Below are 21922 nucleotides of genomic sequence, written 5' to 3' on the forward strand. Positions count from 1 at the left end.
AGTCTCCAAGGCCTAGGTCTTCCTGCCTTCCTATAACTGCGGTTTCTCAAGCCTCTGAGACTCATGGTCCCACCTCATTTGCTGGTTATCAGATGTCTTAGTCTGTCAACTTATCTATTCAAGTAGTCCAGGTTGAATTTCTGTAACATCCACATATATGAAAAAAAACCAAAACAAAACAAAACAACAACAACAAAAAACTAAACCAAAAAGAAAAGTAATTTAGTTAGAATATAAGACGGGTTGCAGTGATAAAGCACAGGATTTAGCCTCACAAATGTACCAGCCAACCCCTGTTTATAGTCAGCTGGCGTTTACCTTTTCTCCTTTCTTTACCCACACTTATTCCTCCAATGTACAGTCAAGCCCCACCTTTTCCTTTCCTTTTTTTCCATTCACTAAACATCCCATTTAAAAAGTTTCACATCATCCCAAAATTCCCAAATTTAAAACATCTGATAATAAATATAACACAATCCCAAAATACTTTTCCCCCTGCATCCCATCATAGCCTCTGTGCCCTGTATTCTGCAAGGCATTCAGAAGAAGCAGTTCCTTGGGCTGACTTGTCCTGATGGGTTCCCCATTAGCTCCAGGGGTTCATCACTCACCATGGAAGATGCTGGGACTGCCAGGCCAGAAGACTCTATTACCAGTTCTTAGCTTCTTGGGGTCCCTCTACCTGCCACAAGTTCCCCTGATCCCCACAGATCCTTTTGTTTATGGTCATTAGCCTTTAATCATAAAATCTGATACTCTGAGCTCTTGAGCAGACGAATGTCAAAAAGTTTTAGGACCATGTGTTGAAAGTGGACGTGAAGACAAATTAACTCGAAAGAATTTTGCCAAAAGTTATAAAACTTGGCAGTATTTCACTGTCTGAAATAATTTCATAGCCAGAGCTGCAAAGCTGCGTTAGAAACAAAAGGCCACTGGTAATCTTCAGAGTCTTTCTGACCCGCCCAAGATACAGGAGAGAAAAAAAAATAGCTTCCTTAGAAGAAGTCCTACTCAGTCACTGCCTGAATACTCTCACCAATAAACCACTAATTTCCCCAGGTCTGGGGAAAAAGGTAGGGAGAGGAAAAGCAGATTGTGCTCCAGAGGTGGCATACCTTTCAGGGTATCTGACAAACCTGGCTGTGTTTCCCTCATTTTTTGACTGTCAGAGGCTGCAGATTCTAAAAGCTGAATTATACTGTCATTAGTCCAGTCACTCACAGCTCAACACCAAGGATGAGTCTTCACTTCTTAAAAGGTAAGTGTAAGAATTTTTTACTGCAAATTTATTTATACACATTTATTTTACCAACAGTGAAACCTAGGGAGGGACAAGGAATTGCAATTCCATTCAGAGGTAGACTGAATAAGGTCAGCCCAGCAAGGTAGCTTGCTGGTGTCATGTAGATATTTCATGATAAAAATACAAGTATTCAATCTTCATCTGAATCTTTCAATTTTCTTGTAGCAGTGTTCCCATTTGTAAAAGGCACATTTTTTTATAGGCAGCAACAAACCAGCCCCCAAGTGCCACCCACATTATGCAAGTCCAAATGAACAACAGGAACAACAGAAGATTTTAAGCTGACAGTTTTGCAATTTTTTTTTACTTTTGCAGAGGTCTGTACTAAATAACTTCTCATACACGACACACTGGGAAAAAATATCACAGATAACATATGGTAGTCTTCCTGAACAAAAATGTCAAATGAGATACACTGGAGATGAATAAAAGGAAATCCAGAATAGTGCTCAGGGAATGTGGATGATTCTGACATGTGTAACATTTGAAGTAACATTGAATGCCATAGAGGTGCATCCCGAGACAGAACAAAGTGAAAATGCAACATGATAATACACAGATATGTTAGAGGGTCATGCTCTAACACCTGTATAGAAGAAGACATAATAAACCAATGGTGAAGAAGAAGGCAAAAATAAGTAATTTTCCAGACTAAGGAAAATAAAGCTTAGGAAGACACCAAAATTCACTGACAGTAATGAGGAAGGGATTGCACAGAGAACTTACGAGTAAGGTGAATTGCTGGCATGATAATGAGTCCTCATAGAGTTTAAATAAACCCACAGCTGTGAAACAGTCCTGAAAGAGCCCCCATTCTCAGTGTCAAGAGTTGAAAGAAACACAACTAATGTTCACAGCCATGAATATTTACATGAAATACCTAAAATATCAATGTGAAATTCTGTCATGCTTCAATTACTTAATATAAAGCAAATGTTTTTTTTAAGAATTTAGTATCTAGAAGAAGAGATAACAATAAAATAAATATATATCATATATAATAAAGATATAGTAAATATACAATATAGCAAATATATTCACCACACATATATTCAGTACCCTCACATCAGGCTGTCAGACCTCATTGATTCATTCCTACAGATAATTCACAAAGTAGAACTATTTTACTTCCAGAATTCTGTTTTGTGCCAGCCAGAATTTTTCTTTCAGTTGTTAAATATGTAATATATCAGTGAGTTTTATGTTATTATCTCTAACTTTTCTGAAAAGGGTGTGTTGCTGATCCCACTGTGCTAACTTTGAAGTTTGATGTTTCTCTAAGAATAATTTTGACTGCAACACAAACAGTTCATTTCAGGATTTCCACTCAACAGGAAGAGCAAATTGGAAATTCTCTGAGGTACTGTTCTCCCATACATAATACACCAGTTACCAGGAAGTAACTGGAGTCATTGTGGTCTGTTTCAAATATTCCACATTGCATCCCTTTTACAGAAAAAAAAAAAACAAACCCAAAAAACCTTTATTAAAGGTTCTCTCTAGAACTAGAATTCTTTAATAATTAGTGTCTTAGTCATTCTAATTTGCTCTGAAAATGCTAGAAATTAAAATGCTCTGAAAATCTAGAATAATAAAAAAATTCAAATGTCTTCAATTGCCTCTAAGTCCAAATAAATATGAGGTACAAACTTTGTTGAGAAATTGATTGATAATTTTCTTGGAATTAATAATTTCTTCAGTTGCAATTCCAGTCTCTATGCACTCGATGTACATAATGAAAAAGACTATGACAAAGACAAAACAATGCAAGAAATACTGGGGTATAAAGATATGAAATGTCATTTTCTATGTACTTTCCTTGAAAGGATTATTTTTCCAGTATTTCCTTTACATAATAGACTGCAGGAGGTAGGCATCCCTGCTATGCTCACTCCAATTTCAAGAAATAATCAGTTTTTCCAGCAGAAAACACTGGGATGCCCAAAATATTTTCTCAGTGTATTTACTGAACTGAGAATCCATGAGGTTTTTATATAATAGAACACAAGTAAACACAATGAGCTGGAAAGTGGTTTCTGCTTTATATGCATCATGAAAAAAGAAAAAACAAGAAGCAAATTACATTTAGCAATCACATTGGTCTATTAATTAATTTAGTAATTGTGAACCTCATTCCACTCAGTTGTGAGCCAGCTACTCACTCTTGTCTTTCAATGGAGGGAAGGGCTTTGTTAAAGTTTCTCTCTGCGCTGTCTTTATCGGTAATTCTTGCAATGTAGATTGTCAACAGGTTTGGTTCTTATAAATCAGTGTCAAAATTTCTAATACAATGGTTTTGATAAAATAAGCAGGTCATATTCTAGACTGTTTTATATTCCTGTTCTCATTTTTCTCAGTTTTACATTTTTTTTATACTATTTACAGAACTATTTCTAATTTGCTATATTAGCACATGAGGACATGAGAGCTCAAAGCTTAGCCCTCACAAAGGAAGTTTGATATATATACTTGTATCTAGTTCTCAACAGTAAATGAAGACTGCAGCAGGGATGGGCAGCTGACTCCAACAAACATTTCATCTTCTCAATGAAGTCTCCTGTGGGTGGGAAAGATTTCCAAAAACTATAGGAGCATATCACCATTGTAGAATCCTCCAATATCCTGAGTTGGAAGGGATCCACAAGGGTTATTGACTCCAACTCCTGTGTAATTGCAATATTCAAGGGGGGTTTTTGTCTACTTTGAAAATTATTTCAGTACAAATTAAAAGCCAGATTTCAAATTCACATTTTCGTTATGAACAGGTACAGATTTACACACTATGCTAAGATCCTTTGCCAATCCAACAGCTTTTTTTATCACCAACCTAAACTAGGATTCTAAAGAAGTCCAGATTTCTTAACAACGCATGAATTCTTAAATCAAAACAGAAGAGGGTAAAAGCATCAGTTAACGGTCTACTGGTCCCAGTATTGCTTTCTGAACTATTCAACTCCAAGATTTTGCTCTACGTTGCATTTGACAACTTGGTCTTGCTCCTCAAATAAGACTCTCTGACGCTCCAGTCTATGCAGTGAATAATAAAGAAACAAGCTGTTGTCATCAACAGCTGCGACATCATCAAGCATGGTCCTCCTAATGGAAATAGAGCAGTCCCAGGCCAGTGGCATCCTGGCATATTCCTATCAGCAATAGTGTGGCAAGCAGAGCCAGGGCAGTGACTGTCCCTCTGCACTTGGCACTGCTGAGGCCACACCTCAAATCTTGTGATCATCTTTGTGACACTCACAAATAAAGGACACTGAGGTGCTAGGGCATGTTCAGAGAAGGGCAATGAAACTGGTAAAGGGTCTGGAGACTAGACTTTCAAGGAAAGCACATAAAAATTGTATTTGCTTTACATAAAGGACTGCGGGAGGTTGGCATCCCTGCTATACTTGCTCCAGTTTCAAGAAATAATCTGTCAAAAGTGCTGGGTTAAAATTTGGACTTGATGATCTTAAAGGACGTTTCCAACATGTATGATTCCATGATTTTCTAATATTAATTAATAATCTCTGGGAATTTTGACAAGAGTTTTGTTTTGTGTATTTTTGAGAGACTCATAAATAATCAGGGTTGATAAAGATAGTAATTGATAATATAAAAATAACATTTGGGAAATATAGTTGGTTTTGCCCACTACTAAAGCAACCACTTTTGAAAAATTTAAAGTGGGAAGCTGTTACTGTAGTCCAGAAACCTCTCCTCAGCCTTTAAGGCAGAAATATCTGCTATCTGTTGTGAATGAAGTCTACTTAAAAGAAAGCTACCAAATTATCGTTACTTCTCTTGCCTAGGGAATGTCTCTGGAGTCAGTAGCAATTACTACAATAGGTTTCACAAATGAAAACAATTTGCTTGTTAGCGCCACTTGAGTTTGTGCTAGATTTAAACTGTCAGTTTTTAAAACAGTAAATGCTTGCTATAAGCTCTGAGAACACAGGTAGGAGAAATGACAACTTAACAAGAGAGTGTTTATTTTTTTTAATTTTTATTATTATTATTACTAGAATGAAGTAGAATCATTTATTACCAGACAAGATGCTTTTTGAAATAGTGTGACAACATAAACGAGTGTGCTACATTATTTGTTTAGGGTAAATGTTTCTCTAAAGAGACATTCCAAGGCTAAGATAATATTTCGGTAGAAAAGTCCTTTGAAAACAATGCAAGTAATCAGTCTGTATAGTTTAAAAGGTTTTGGATTTGGAATTTGATTCAGGGTCATCCCTAGAAATAAAAATACTTTTTTCCTTTGCCTTTCAATTACCTTTCAGAAGCTCAAACTTCTTTTAGAAGGATCTTTCTGAGTGTGCTGAGTAGACCCACAATAAATATATGTCAGGTAAGGAAATTAATTTCCCAGTGGTTGACTCTCTATTAACTGACTGACTGAGGTTAAAGGAAGGTATAGACACCAAAGAGCTGACCACTATTTATAACCCTTACATATATGCCCTCAGAATAAATTATGTCTTGGATGGAGATACACTCTCTCATCTATTTTTTCTGATTTAAGATTTTAAGAGGTTTTTACACAAAGATATCTTGGTTCTGTTTGAATTGTCTCTTATATCAGAACCTACTCATAGATTGACCTGCAAAACGACCAAACAGATATTAAAAGATTCAAGCAAAACACATCATCTTCTGTGATACAGACCTGTCATGTTTTACCTTTCCTCCTCCCTGTATTATCTCTCCTATTCCTCATACAAAAATGTATTTTTTTTAGTTTTTAACAGGAGATAACAACTGTACATTACCTATTACCTCTATTGTCATTTTTTCTGTCATTGAGGTAACCATCAATAGTACTAATATAAAGGTTATATCTGCATACAAAATCATCCAGAGTAAAATAAGTTACCCTGATAAATTCACAATAACCACAGCTGCAACTTGAAACTCCACTCAGATAATTTCTAGAAATTATCCTTTCTGAAAATTATCTTCCTTCCTGTGAAGGAAGAAAAGGGAAACAACCCAACCTAAGGCTGTTCAGCTGTGCTCCTACACCATACTGGAAAGCTTAAATACTTTAAATAATCTTTACCAGCCCTCAGAATGATAGTATCTCATCACTCCTACCAAAGTATGTTACTCAAGGAGTGATCACTAAATAAGTTACACGTGACCAACTTTGTTCTAGTTACCTGTAAGTCCCCACGGCTGCACAGCATATTACACAACTAATACACCAGCCACCATCAATTTAGACAGCTTCTGTGGTTTTGTTCTCTACTGATGCTGGCACCAGTATTCATGTTATTCATGGGTCTGCACCACCTGACAGTGGCCAGAATGTGAGTATTAAAGTCAGAAAGGGTCTCAGTCCCATCAAGAGAGCTATTATTCACACATGAAAATATTATTCTGTTACCCTTAGGCAAAACTGGTTCTGCAGCTGTCACCTTTACAGGTTTTCTTTCATTTCATGTTAAAGAAAAATGAATTTTATTGTTCAAAATGTCCTTTCTTATTACAGTAGGGTCAACTATACTTCTCAAAACAACTCCTGACAAAATAACATTCTTTCTTAGTCAATAGCTAATTTTCCCTTTTTCAATGAAGAAAAAGAATATCCAAAGGAAGGTTCCTTGAAACAAAATATTTAACTTCAGCATGGCTTACAGACCTATTTGATTATCTGTTGATTATTTAGTAACAGAAGAAAGAATATTAAATGAATGTGGAAATTTTCTTATTAATATATTTCATTTTTTCATCAATCTATGTTATAATAACACTTGATGTTGATGATATCCAGATCCTTGATAGGTTGTGCTGCATAATTACCACCAGTGATCAGTCAAGATTCTGTGATCAATTACTTAAAGTTATCCATTCATATTTATAGATGATCCTTATGATATAACACATAAAGAGCTGAAGAACTTAATATTTGGTAGTAGAAGTTCTCATTTTTGATTTGGGGGTATTTTTAAGAATTTATTTTTTATATTTTTCAAATGTGCCTTGGTAATGTTAACATGAAATACAAGAAACAACTCAGCAAGTTTGCCAACAGCACCAAGCTGTAGGTGTAGTCAACACACATGCCATCAACAGGGCCTTAAGAGACTTGAGAGGTGGGTGAGAGAGAACCTCATTAAGTTCAAGGCCAAGTGTGAGGTTCTATAAATGGATCAGGGCAAACCCAAGCAGAAATACATATACGAAAACCCAACACAAATACTCCCAGGCAGGGAGTGGATCAAGAACAGCCCTGAGGAGAAGGACATTGGGGTGTTGGGTGACAAGAAGTACAACATGACCCAACAAATTGTGTTTGCAGCCTAAAAAGCCAACCATGTCTTGGGCTGCATCAAAAGAATCACAACCAGCACGTTCAGACAGGTGAGACTTCACCTGGAGAACTGTGTCCAGTTCTGAGGCCCCAACATAAGGAAGACATGGACCTGTTGGAGCAAGTCCAGAGGAGGGCTGTGAAGATGATCAGAGGGCAAGAACACCTCTCCTGTAAAATAGGCTGAGAGCATTGGGCTTGCCCAGCCTGCAGAAGAGGAGTCTTTGGGAAGACCTCAGAGCCTTCCAGTACCTAGAGGGAACCTACAAGAGAGCTGGAGAGGGACTTGTTAAAAGGGCATGTGCTGATAGTGCATGGTGGGATGGCTTTAAACTGAAAGAGGATTGCATTGGACATAAGGAAGAGATTCTTAATCAGTAAGGTAGTCAGATACTGGCATAGATTACCCAGAGAAGTTGTGGATGCTCCATTCTTGGAAGGGTTTAAGGCTTAGGGCTTTGAGCAACCTGGACAAATGGATGTTTCCCCTGCCTATGGTGGCGGGATTGGAATGAAATAATCTTTAAGGATCCTTTCAATCCAAAGCATTCTGTGATTCTATAAATTCAAAGGCAGCAATGGTTAAAATGCTTTGCTTCTAGAAAATCACTAAACCTGTCTAAAAAATTTCACATAATAATAGAATCATTCAGGGTGGTAAAATCTTCTAAGATTATCATGCTGTTAACTCAGCACTGCCAACTTCACCATTAACCAAATGCCACATCCACATGTTTTTAAAAAGCCTTCCAGGGATGATGATTCCCACAATTCCCTAGGTAACCTGTTCCTACTGAACAGGTGCCCTGTTCCTATTGCCTGTCTACTCTTCCAGTGAAGAAATATTTCCTAACATTCAATTAAATCTCCTCTGGTACAACTTGAGGCCATTTCTTCTCAACCTATCATGTTACCCATTGCTTTATCCACTAAGTGGGTCACCTGGTCACAGAAGATCAGTTTGGTCAAGCAGGATCTACCTTTCATAAATCCTTCATAAAACATGATGGCTAGGCTCAATTCCCTGGTTGTCCCACACATACCCCAGAATGGCTCTCAGGATGATCTGCTCCATGGCCTTCCTGTCACTGAAGTTAGTCTGAGAGTTTCCCCAGATCCTCTTTACAACCTTTCTTGTATATGGATGTTACACTTGTTGGCTTCCAGTCAACTACAAGTCAACATTGTTAGCCCAGGACTGCTGGTAAATGAGAATCATTTAAACAGTCACTGACTTAACAGTATCCACAATATCACTTACACATTAATGTCGAATAGGTAAAAATTAAAATTAAAATTAGTATCAAATAGGAAACATACAAAAAACACAACTGGTAATAAATTTAGAAATGTTTGTCATTAAAACAAAAAACAGTACAATAAGACATAAAATAAAAATCTTAAAACTGGTATAATATTCCTTTTCAGATTGAAGTTCATATTTCTGTCTGAACAATCAATCCTTGCTAAGATTTCTAGTTGCAGAAAAAAGTATTTTTAACACTTATCCTTCAATTATTTTTAATCAGGTCTACATCTAGAATGGTAGCCAGTACTAAATAATACTTTGTAGGCTTCAGCAAAAATGTCAATGTATAATTGCACTACACCTACACTGCACCTGCTGATATAGTTACTCATGTTTTACATTCCTCAAATAGAACAGCTGAACAGAAATACCATATAAAAATGTTTACACTTTTAATTGTCAATTATTCTTGATTTTTTGTCTTTTTTTTTTTCTGATATCTACACCTAATACTACACATAAGATTTATTTTTACTGATTGGTTTTGTAACATCATATAGTATGGTGCATTATGAACAAGGCTTATTTGCAATAATTTTCCAAAACTGTTTTAGAATTAGAAAGGATACCATAATATTCTTCTCAGTATCACAGAACCCTTTTGCAGAGATGGACAGTCATGCAAAGGCAAATCAAACCTCTGCATAGCATTTGCAAAGCCTGTCAGTATTACTCCTGATGGCTTCCGTTCTAAGAGTCCTTTCTACAGAGCTTATATAATCCTAATTATATAAAACCTTTTCATAATCACTCTCTCAAGCCATAATGTTTGATCAATAGGGTTTAACCTTAGCTCATCTAAATTTAGCACCAGGCCTCTGATCTGTTTCAAACACGGTCTCCTTGATATTTGTCTCCTAATGATAAGTTTGTTTTAAATCACTTGGCTTGCTCTCTAGGAAGAGGAAAGTCAGAATATACAAATTACTAAACAGTTATGATGAGGTAAGAGAGGAATAGAACTACATTAATATATATGTGAATTCATCTTGCTTCCCCAAATAATATTTTGCACACATTTACTGATTCTTTTTTCTATTGAAAATGTTAGATGTCTATGTTAGATGTCTTCTAGCATATTTATTACTTATTTATGAGTTAATTTATGACACTTCTGAACTTAGTCCAGAGTGTCAAATTCTGTCTCCAATGGTTCAGTGGAGATCTCATAGATTTCATCATGTATTTAAATTTAAGGGTAAGGAAAACACTTTTTTAAATTAAAAAATATATATCAAATAAGTTGTTCAAAGACCGGTGCAAGTGATAAATAACAGGTAAATTCATCACAGTTTAACACGAGAATAAACTGAAACTCATTTGCACACTGAGATGAAGCAGGACTGCATGTACAAGATAGCTAGACAGAAAAATACTGCCCTATATTACAAAATACTGTCATACAAATATTCATTATACATCTTATGTTAGTTATTATACTTGCTACACTATCACTTTATTGTAATCTTACATCTACAGTAAAATATCTAAATTATGATTGCTTTTGGTATAATGGCAGCTTTATGTGTATTTGTCTCAAAACAGAGATGGATTTGGCCTACAAATCCCAGATTTTTTTTTTTTGCGTGCTTTAAACTTAATGAATTAGATTCTCTGGATTTCCATATATTGGATATGACTGAAGTAAATTGATATAACTGTTTCCTACTGATACAAATAACTAGTTCAAAAGAAAACACAGATATGTACATTTATACTGTCAGAAACTATAATATTGTCTTGTATAAAATCTTAGATTAGAATTTCCCATGCTAATTATGTTCTATTAATCATAAATAAATAAAGGCGATATATAAAATTCATCTGACATGGAGGGCTGTTTCTATTTGCATTTTTGCATTCAGTATAACAGGAACACAAAGCACATATTCAGCATGTTAAATTCATTTTCAGAATATTAAAGTTCTAATATTCAGATTATTAAAGGCTGCCTTTCCAGAAATTTCTGGTTTAAATTCAGAACACTCTTTTTGAAAACAATTAACCAATAATAATAGAAATTAGATTGGCTCCTGAGAACTCTGGACACTGATCCACAGTAAGATTGCTCAGACACTTGAGACTCATGTTGTAGAGTTCCTCAGAGTGGGAAATATCCTCAAATAACAAGAATTTTAAATTATAATTATTAGCTGATGAAAGAGTATTGTTTTGTTCTCCACTGGACACTACCAGTAGCCTACATGCAGTTAGTGGAGCAGCAGTGCAGGGGCAGCATGCCTTTGCAGACCCATGCTTTTTTGACTGTGTAACTAACAGGGTGCTCTCAAGCTGGTGCATGGATAGCTGGGAGTGGTGGGTGTGGAGTTGTGTTTTTTATGTTTTATTACATTTGTATTATGTATAGGTTTGTTCCATGTACCCCCGGTTCTGTAACGGTTCTCCCCGGGTTTTCCCGTCTTTCCCCGCATGTCCGTTATCCCCAAAAATGCCAAGTCATCCCCCTGTTTACCCCAGATGCTTGTCTGTCACTCGGTGTCCCTTCCCCCCCACCTAGAATCTTCCACCCGGGATGCCGGGTGATAGGCAGAGGACCTGGGACCCTTCCCCTGTCTGTCCTTCATTGGATGTACCCCCGTATCCCACCACCCTCGAACCCCCCGTGGCTTTACCCCATTGGCTGCTCCGGTCTTCCTCCGTTCCATATTTAGTTCGTTCGCGTGGCGCGCTCCGTGCTTTCTCTGGCTGGCTCCAGCGCGCTCCGCCCTGCCCGCGCCACTCCAGCAAACGCAGGCACGGCACGCCTGGTCCCCTTCGAATTATTGTATTCCCTTTGGATTGCAATAAACTGAATTCGCCCCCCGGAGAAAGACTCTCTTCATAATTCGCCGTGGGGTCGCTGACTGCTCTCCGAACTCTGATAGCGCTTCCCAAAGCCCTGTGAGGGTCCAGCGGGGAGCAATGGAAATCTGCCCACGCCCCTTCTCCCCAGAGCTGGCCGGGACAGGGGAAAGGCGTCGGGGAGAAGAGCGCTTCGGCAGGTGGGGAAAGGTACAGAGCTGGAGCACCCACATCCTTCAGGGAAGGAGAAGTTTGCAGCTGCAGGGAGCACTCCCTGAAGGGGAAAAGGGCCTAGTGACCCACATGGCTGGTCACTGCAGTTAACTTTGAATACATGGTGGTGAGTATTAGACTTTTAGAGACCTTTCATTAGAGAAGGTATTTGAAAAGGTGTGCAATAACATTTCTTTCATGTCTTTTATTTTTGTCTTTATGTTATAGAACTTATATTGGACCTGAATTATATCTTGCTCATTCCTTGTTAGTTCTGTGTCCATAATAAATCAATATACCAACACTATCATTATTTGTGTTAAGCTACATAAATTAAACAGGTTTTTTCCCCTATGGTAGCCCTCACAAAGGATCTCTCAAATCTCTTGAAAAGAAACAATCACTCTGATAGTAACAGTTGAGAATACAAGACCTATTGCAAACAAAAGCCTGCAAAATGCTGGTAGAGGGGTATATTTGATTCTTTCTGAAAGAATGTTTGGAAGACTCACACCAGGTGCTAATGCAGTGTTTGTAGATAGACCGAGATAAGGGAGGCAAACAGCTCCCAGGAAGAGCTATGTCTTATATGGATTCACCACTAGAATTCCTCTGCCGGATCTGACACCTGAGGAAACTTTTGAAGCCTTAGGTTTTTGCAGAAAATATTTTAGAGACGGACACTATGCTAAAAAAAAAAAAAAGAAAAAAAAAAAAGAAACTTAACTCATTGTACTGAGTTCATATAGCGAACCTGAAGAGCAGCAGAATCCCCCATTCCACACCTGCAAACACTCACTTTGCTGAAATCTGCTCTAGCTGCAGGTGATAGATGAACCTTTTTGGCAGCACACAATCGAGCATACTGCAGCAATTCAACCGTGATTTCAGAAAGATCCATGTAACAGGTCAACTTGTGAGAGATAAATGTAAAGTTCTCATCAACCTAAAAGGTTTAAAAAACCTTTAAAAGACATTTCAAGCTGTGACTGACAGATGATTTTCTGACATTCAGTTTTGATCGATCTGTGCAAATAAATTTCAAGGCCAACATAGTATCAGATCTGCAAGACTGCATTTTATACTGTATCTTCAACGGATATATAGCGCTGAGAGAAACTAAAAAGCAGGAGACATGTTCTCTACAAATATCCATTTTTCCTCTCTGAAATGGCAATAGCCTAACAAGATCTGAATTAGATCATCATGGGTTTAGTTGAAAAATGATTTTTTTTTTCCAAAATTTTAAAGCTCTCTCAAGCTCCTAAGTATTCTGAGGACATAGCAGAAGCTGACCCTGTAAATTCCTATAAACCTGTTGGCGTCATCCCCTACGTCAAGCCATTCTAAAATGAAAGTTGATATTGAGAGTCCTTATCTAGTATAAATGAAAAACGGATATTCAATTTTTCCTCATTACTAAGGGAATTCCTTAGTAAACAGCAAAATCAGAGAAAAAGCAACTGAGGAGTAAAAGCATGTTGAAAACACAATGCAGAATCCAGAACCAATGAATGATGCTCAAGACAGACATGTTCTGACTCTTCTCTTTCTTCTGTGGCCTTGTGCATCACTTTAATCCCAAGTCATTTCCTTAGATATCTCCTGGAAAATTTTCCTAATTGCATGAAAAGCATTTGTAGCAGAAGAGAATGTTGATAGCTGTTGAGTTGTGCTATTTTTAGAGCTGTTTAACTTAGTAGAAATAATAAAATCTTAGGTGAAGACAGGAAAGAGTTGAAAATTTGAAACAAAATTTTTAAATTTATTTATTTAGATTATTTCTTTGTTTGCTAGGTCCTCTGGCTACCTTCTCCATGTATTTAACCTGCCCTTTCTGCCTCTATCTCACTCACAGCACTAGGTGACATTTATAATGTCTGTAAGCAAAATTTTCAAATATATTTTAATGGGAAAAAAATCAAGCATGACATATGGGCAATGCAGACAGCATTTATTTCACTGTGGGAAACTCTGACTTCACTTGCTACTTTGAACAATTGGGAATATGCCTCCTCCAAACCACCAGCTTGCTAATATTTCAAATTCTATATATCTATATTTAATCCTTGCCTAGTAAAATACCTCTCTTCGTTCTTCCTTGTAATGAGGTTCATACTGAACTGTATTAGTATTATATATGATCTCAGTAATACTGGGACTACTTTAACAGAATAAATTGACTAGCTCAGTGCAATAATGTAGTTATTTACCACACATTAATATGTCAAATGCAGACCTAGACTCATTCTATCTCACTTTAGGGACCTAAACAAAGTGGCTAACCACAGTATGTCTATTGCCAGCGCAATGACACAGACACCTTCATATGGTAAATCAGGTCCTCAAAAAGGGTCTTTTTCTGTCAGCTGCTGGAGTCCATAGGGCAGCTCTGCGTAGAGTGTGTAGGCTACTCAGTTCTGTGTCTAATGATGCACAGGATTAATCTGGGCCTAAGTACCCACAAACTTTTACATATTTTGGAAGGACATATCCTGTTAGCTCTTGGAACAAACATTTTCTGTGAAATTTCAGCAACTACTGTAAGATCACTGGGGGGGGGGGGGGGGGAATGGGGGAAAAATGAAGGAAAAGCCATACCAAAACCTGTTTCTGGAATAGGTAGTAGGACATTTTTTGAGGTATAGTAGGAATATAATGATGCCTTGAATACAGAAAGAGCAACAAATATAAGCGGGATGATAGAGAGAGCCTTGTATAGAGAAAGGCAGAAAAATTACTTGAAAGGACTTAAAAGACTCTCTCTAGGGAGATACAAATTGAGAAAAAGATTAAGAAACTGAGGAGTTTTCTGATTTTGGCTGTACATTTTAAAAAGAAGGCAGTGAAAAGACAGGTAAAATTTACTATTTTATTTTCATTCTTTGTTCCATGATGAGTTTTTCCAACTTCTCTTTTGTGAACTCCTTCCACCTTGGGCTCTGGCTGTTGGAGATAAAAAGATCAAGCAACCAAAACATTGGCAACATTTACAGAAGGTGATCCTGTGGGGGAAAAAATCTAAATAGGATTTTCTGACTCACTTAAGGGTAGGCAGAAATGTCATATGCATTTTTGTGTATGAACATGCTCAACAATCTGGCTCATGACCTGAAGCAGTCAAGATCAACCAGAGCTAATTTACTCTGAGCATGGGACCTGGGGAAGAGGGAATTTAAAAGACAGCCATAGTTACAGAAAAATTTCCATGTCAGGAAAAAATGGTCTTATCAGAAATATTTGTCAATGATGCATTTTTGTTAACAATTTCTAGGTCCAAGGAAATGGCTTTATGCACTGCTTTGCTTTTGCAGTAAACAAGTATTTTCTTGCATTGTTTATCAATTATAAAGATGACATTTAGCTAAGGAATATTTCTATTAGTAAGGTCTAGTCAGCAATTGGGCTAATTCATCTTGCTGCTTCATTTTCTGGCGGGCAAATAACATTTAAGTGCTAAGCCTTTAAGAGTGAAGTAGACTTTGTGATAGATTTCTGTTCTGAAATGCCACCCTTGGTGTAGAGTCTGGTAATGAAGAGTCAACATTAGGAGCCTAGACTTTATTCACTGTATAAGTAGTAAGAATTTTCATTTTAAACATTTTATTTCTGTTTCAGTTTAGCCTACAGTTAGCAAACAACTTTGGATGTTAATTTCTATAAAAATATTTATATTAAGATATTGAGAAATAGGATTTTATTCTCCACTTGACTTCTTTTCGAGTTTCTCCACTTATTCATGCTGCCAGGCCTGTTGGATTGCTAAATTTACTATGGCAAATCTCTAACAGTTCACTTACAAGCAACCTGTCATGATTAAATCTAAACTATCCTTTGGAAAAACTTACCATTTACTTTTTTTTTTAGGTACACAGCATGCTAATGCTGTGCCAGATTTAATAACAAACATTGGTTTAATTTCTCACATGGCAAGTTGCAAAAGTTTCTGTAGATTGTTCTCCCCAACACAGAGTGCTATGCTGTGTATACCCAGACCGTGCATCCCCATAGATGTGTATGAGTTCATTTCCAAAGTGAACACAATACATTATCTTCCACATAGCCCACTATTAGATAGCCATACTAAATCTTTGATTCAACTGAGCTTTTTGACAGTACTCAAAGCACTGATTGCCTATAGATACACATTTCAAAAGGTCACATCACAATAGAAATTTTACTAGTAGAGAAATTGAAGAGAACAAGCCCTTGGTCATCAAGATGATAAAGAGAAGTAGGAAGTGATAAAATGGAACTGCCATGGTAATTTTGGCAGGCCAAGAGTCAGAGTCAAAAATAATTACTTACATTCTGGCCTATGAATTGTAGACATCCATTCTATACATTTTCTGACCACCCTGTGTTTTGCCTTTTTGTATACAACTTTCCTGCAGAGTTCATATTTCCTCATCTGGCTCATAATTCTGAAACAAAGCACACGCTAGTGACATTGTAGCACTGATACCATCATCTAAAGAATATCACTAAAAAGAGGTTCTTCAGGTCTGTGCATTTTGACTCGCAGAGAAGAAAGGCAATTTATTTTTTTTAAAACCAATCAACTAAACTCTTTTAAATGGGCTCCAAACCTTTTTGTTGTTCAGCTATAAAGACTAACATCTAAACTGCTTTCTGAAAAAAAGAGTTCTATAGGAGGTTAACAGAAAATCTTGAATGGAGTTGCCAGTTCCATCGATTAGATTCAATTTACGATGCCATCAGAGTAAAACCTAATTTTATTTAACTTATTTTGCCTATTGTTATTCTGCACATCAGTAGAAGACTAACCCATTTTCTCTCCTATATGATCCTGTTATCAATCAATCAATAATTTTCAAGTGAAAAAAGCAGAATTTAAAAACAGTTTCAATCTTGAATCTTTCAGAAGTCAATATATTCTCCTTGGTTTTAATCAAAAGGGAAATAGTGAGGAATAAAACTTTAGGTCTGTTTATGTGTGTTTAAAAATTCTATAGTTGAAGTCAGCTGCTATTTAACACTGGACTTCAGATAAACCAAGAGCAGCACAAATGCAGCATCCATATTTTCACAATAAATGACAATGAATAATTTCCACTCAGGACTTAAAATGTGCATGAATCCCAGGTCCTTTACAAAGAAACTAGAATGAATTTCTATTGTCTAATCAAAATTATCACTGCTTACTGCAGTTTCAGAACTAAAAGGCAGATGAACAAGTAATTACTAATCAAATATGAGAGTTTGATTTTTACACTGTTAAAGATTGAGTAAACTACTCACTGACTGCCACAATATGCTGTATATTTTTAAATATTATTGAAACAGTACCAAAATGCTTTCTTCTTTACAGAAGAAAAGCAATGTGGGTTGTAGTCATAACATGACAGGAACTTTTCATTTTCAAACAATTTTGTCTTTTACAACTTAACATTATCTGTAGAATTATCGATAGATTGGGCGATTTATTCAAACCTCTATGTTCGCCTCTAGTCTCAGAGGAGATGATTACAATTTCAATTTTTCCTGTTTTTATCAGCTTTATTTCTCAAATTGCAGCATTTAATTATTCAACTAACCTTTCAAACCTAAATGTTTTGAGTTTTTTTTCTTTTAATAGTAGATCTCTTTTAGAGGACTTTTCTATTACATTATCACCATCTTGGGTTGATACACAAGTTTTCCCCTTAAAAAGATGAAATATTCCATCATGTTAGCTTTCCAGCACACTTAAATGTGAACATTCTGGGATTCTGAACAATTCTTTTCACAATTTCTTCTCTTAGTCTATTCTCAGCTTTAAAATATTTGTCTGGATTGCAATAGATCTATTAAGAAATAAAATTCCAACTTTTTTTTTTTCCACCAACAGACAAGTATCTGGATAAATGAACAGCTGTTAAAGCTATAAAAAGAGGAATGAAGAGCTACAGATGTACTTTAAAAATCTGTGATTTCAACTTCCATTTAAAATTTATTCTTCAGTAATTAATTTTCATATTTTAGTCTCTAACACTCAAGCCACTCACCCAGGTAAAGATATTACTTAAAGCCTGAAGTAGTAACAGTTGCAGTACCACTGAATAATATCTAGCCATAGTACCTAAATGTTAATAGTTCTAGGTAACATCACAGGTATTTTATTGCATATATATTTCTTTCAATTATTATAATATATCTTGAATTTCTTACTACTATATCTCTATTGCAACCATAGAAAATACTGATGAAAACAATTATGCCAGCTTTCTCAGGCAGAGTGATCCATTGTGATTCAGTTGATTTCTTCTCAAGTGAAATTCTCATCTGATAAAATCTCATAGAAACAGGAAATCTCAGAATTCACTTGTGAAATTCTTTTTTTTTTTTTCTTTAGGTTGTTCGTTTTTCTGAAGTACATTAACTCCCTCTTTCAAAACACTGTTATCTTTGTCATTATAAAGTAGGTGATAAAATTGATACTTCAGGATAACAAGATAATGGTAACATCCTCAATGACCTGAACATGTGTATTCTGGGCTGTTCTTCTCTGTAGTATTTTTAAATCCATGTAAGTTTTCTATTTCCCAAGATGAGCATATTATGAAAAGGAGAAGTGAGAAACAGGCAGACCTAAAATGACAAACTGGAATTCATCATCAGTCCAGTTTGGGGCAGGTTCAACAACTCTGAGTTATGGCCAAATTAGTCTCTGTAAGCACGTTGTTAAAATATTAGCAATTAAATACGACATTACACATTTTGAGCCCATGGACTGGAAACATATTGTTTCAGGCAGCAAGAAAGCACAGAGCAAAGAAAGTTCTGTAGGTGAAATCACAATAAGTGCTTTAAACCTTTTAAATAAAATTTTTTTATATGACATTAGAATGCAACAACTCAACATTGTGGTGGCTGTAGCTTTTTGTTATCATCATGGCAAAAAAGAGTGCAATTTTATCTGTGTATGCACGGCTCCACTTAGATTTCAATCTACCCAGAACTGGATTTTGCAAAAACAAATCCAGTTGCCAAAATAATTCACTCCAGGAATGAGTAATGTGTTAATTCTCCAGGGCAAGTGTCTTGTTTCTACAGCAAGAGAAAACTTCTGTGTCTTTTCACCACATTTGCAACTTTCATACAGGCTCAGCCATCCTGTACTCCATCCTGTTCGACCATCCTCTACTATTTTTCCTCTACGAGCTGCAATATTCCACAAGATCATCAAAGGAACCTTGCAACTCAAACTGTCATTTCATAGAGCTTCTGTGAATTTCTGGAGCAAACATTCAATATTTTATAATTTTAGATAACAGATACTGTTAGACATTCTTCTTCTAGGGATATATCTCTTCTGTGCTTAACCATATTTAATTAAATTGCCCTGGTTTTAAGCCTGAGGTGCTAAATATGATACTGCTTTTAAATTTTCATGAAAGCTGTTTGAAAAATCTCATCAGTGGACAAGTACAGATTGTTCTCAAGAAGCAACCTTTCTTTCCAGGCATATGGCTGAACTATTCCAGGAAAGTAGTTTATTATTTGCTAAGAAAACCAGAGAAGATAACAATATGACAGGACCAGGATGAAATCCATCTGCCATTCAAGTGGAACAGAGGTTGCCCAGGGCTCTGTGCTGCCTCAGTTTGTGCACTGGTGCATTCACACACATTACCTGTAGAAAGTATATCTGCTTTTCCCGACAGAAATCATAGGCATATAGCAAAAGAGTGCGGAGAATACAAAAAAATGAATACATGAAAGCTGGATAAGAAAGGCTGAGACACTATTACAAAAAAGCTTCATCTTACCAGGCACAGCTCCTTTAAATTACTGGTGTGAAAGACAACAGACACAGACAAACATTTTGCTGAGCCTTTCTTAATGATTAGTACCATTTTTTCTTACAGACCCATAAAGTCCATTATCACCAAATTTTTGCAAGTTCCACACATTTTATTTAAACCTCTACATAAACATGGATTGGGAGGGCTGATTTTTTTGCTGCTCTGCTGTAGTGACTAGTGACTTGTAACATGGTAGACAATAAGAATCGTAACTTCTATGAATCTATAAATAAGACCTCTTGAACTCAGCAACATAAACCTCATTTATTCGTGGTCCTGACGCTGCCAACTCTAGAGGCACAGTTTTGCAGTAAACTGTAGGAACTTCAGTCTCATGAGAGTTCCTGCCTGCCACACTGCTTGTCCTTATGTGCATGACATATTATCAATGTCACAGCCAGATGAACTTGCAGTAAATTAGCTTTATAAAAAACATGAATTAAAGGAGAAAGGAGCCTGGATAAAGAAGGTTGCAGTTGTGTTAACTTTTTCCTGTAATCACAGTCTTAGTAAACAACAGATTTTAGAACCTGCAGTTAAAAGAGGGAGACTATGAGCTTTGGATTAAATCATCTAAACATGAAGATTTTAGAAATTAAATTCTGGATATTGAACCCAGAGTTGCAATGCAATAGCAAGTAATTATACCCACCTTCCTCATAAATTTGTTAAGAAGTGTGTGTCTTATTTAGGTATAACAGCATTAGTTTACTGAGGTAGCTTGTTCCCTGCTAGATAAGGTGTTCCCCTCCTCTGTAAGGCATTGTTTGAAAGTGGTTTCTAGTAGAACTGAGAGGATCTCTAGTGACAGGAGAGCTGGCTGAAATTACAGTTTCACAGCAAAGGTGTAAAAATATTTTTGAAATTAATTCTGTGCATAGGACATCACATGACTTACATTATTTACATAAAATGTCAAGATGCTTGTAATACAATCTAATGCTACTGAGCTGAGTATAGCCAGTGACTTTTGCTGACTGCAGCAGGGGAAGATGAGCAAAGCTAACATAAAGACAGTGAAAACTCCACTGCTGGGGAAAAAATAAAAAGAAAAAATACGAAGAGGCAGAGAGGCAAGCAATATAGATCAAAACTGTTTTGAAGAGAACATTCAGAGTTCTAAAATCTAAAAGTGAATTTATCACATAGAATAAGCAAATGAATTTATAGATGCACACCTTTAAACAGACTGAGCTTGAATATACCTATTGAGCAAGGAAGAAAAGGACTAAAAGGTCAGGACTGGTTCCTGAGAGAGTGGCAGAAAGGACAGAAGCAGGTTAGAGACAGATTAGGATCACACGTTTGTCTTAAAGGACCAGGTAAGGCAGCAGAAGGGAGGGCAGTAGGGCCTGTAATTTCCCATGAACAAGAAAGCCAAGAAGGCATTCTGCAGCAGTGCAAGGGAGCTTGCCCTGAGCACCCTTTCAGATGGAGTGGAGGTTGTGAAAGGTAATGGCAGCAGAGGTCTTAAACTTGTATGTTGGTCAGAGGCACTAGCTGGTGGGAAGAGAAAGTGTTTTCAAAATCTGTTGAAGGGATTAGCAGACACAGCTGAAGCAGAGAGGACCATAACAGTGAAGCGATAAGCAGAATAAATAAATAGACTCGACAACTTGGAGTAGTTATGAAATAGGTATGTATTGTCAGTGCCCAACACAAGTGAGATCATTCTCCAAGACTTGTGCACTGAGCCTTAGTCTGTCCCAAAACTTTATTCCCAGATGTGTTCCATATGCATTACATTACACAACTTTTCTATGCATATTCAACCCCTGGCTCCTCCTGTCCTCGCCTCTCATGCTAAATAAGTCCACACTCTTCTAGGCATGCGTAGTTTGCTGTGGTGGTCCTGTGGGGGTCTCTCAGTGGTCTCTGAGGCTGAAGATTGTGGTCTTCCTCATGGTTGAACTTTTGAACTCTTCCTCTCTGCACATGCACTTTCGGTCTTTTGGTGCTTATCTGAGTGCCGTCTGTCAGTCTTGAAAAGCTTGGTGACAGAGGAGCCTCTTTATCTGGGTTTTTTGTATTTTCGGTCTTTTTTTTGGTATCGTTCTTTATGCAAGAAGCTTCAATAATCTGCATTTTCTTATGTCCTTTTGTACCTTGGCAAAGGTTTATTAAGTAAAAGGTTAAAATTCAACACATAACTCTACAAGCTAGAATATAAATGC

This window comes from Taeniopygia guttata, chromosome 1A (assembly GCF_048771995.1).
Source record: "Taeniopygia guttata chromosome 1A, bTaeGut7.mat, whole genome shotgun sequence".
Classification (NCBI taxonomy): domain Eukaryota; kingdom Metazoa; phylum Chordata; class Aves; order Passeriformes; family Estrildidae; genus Taeniopygia; species Taeniopygia guttata.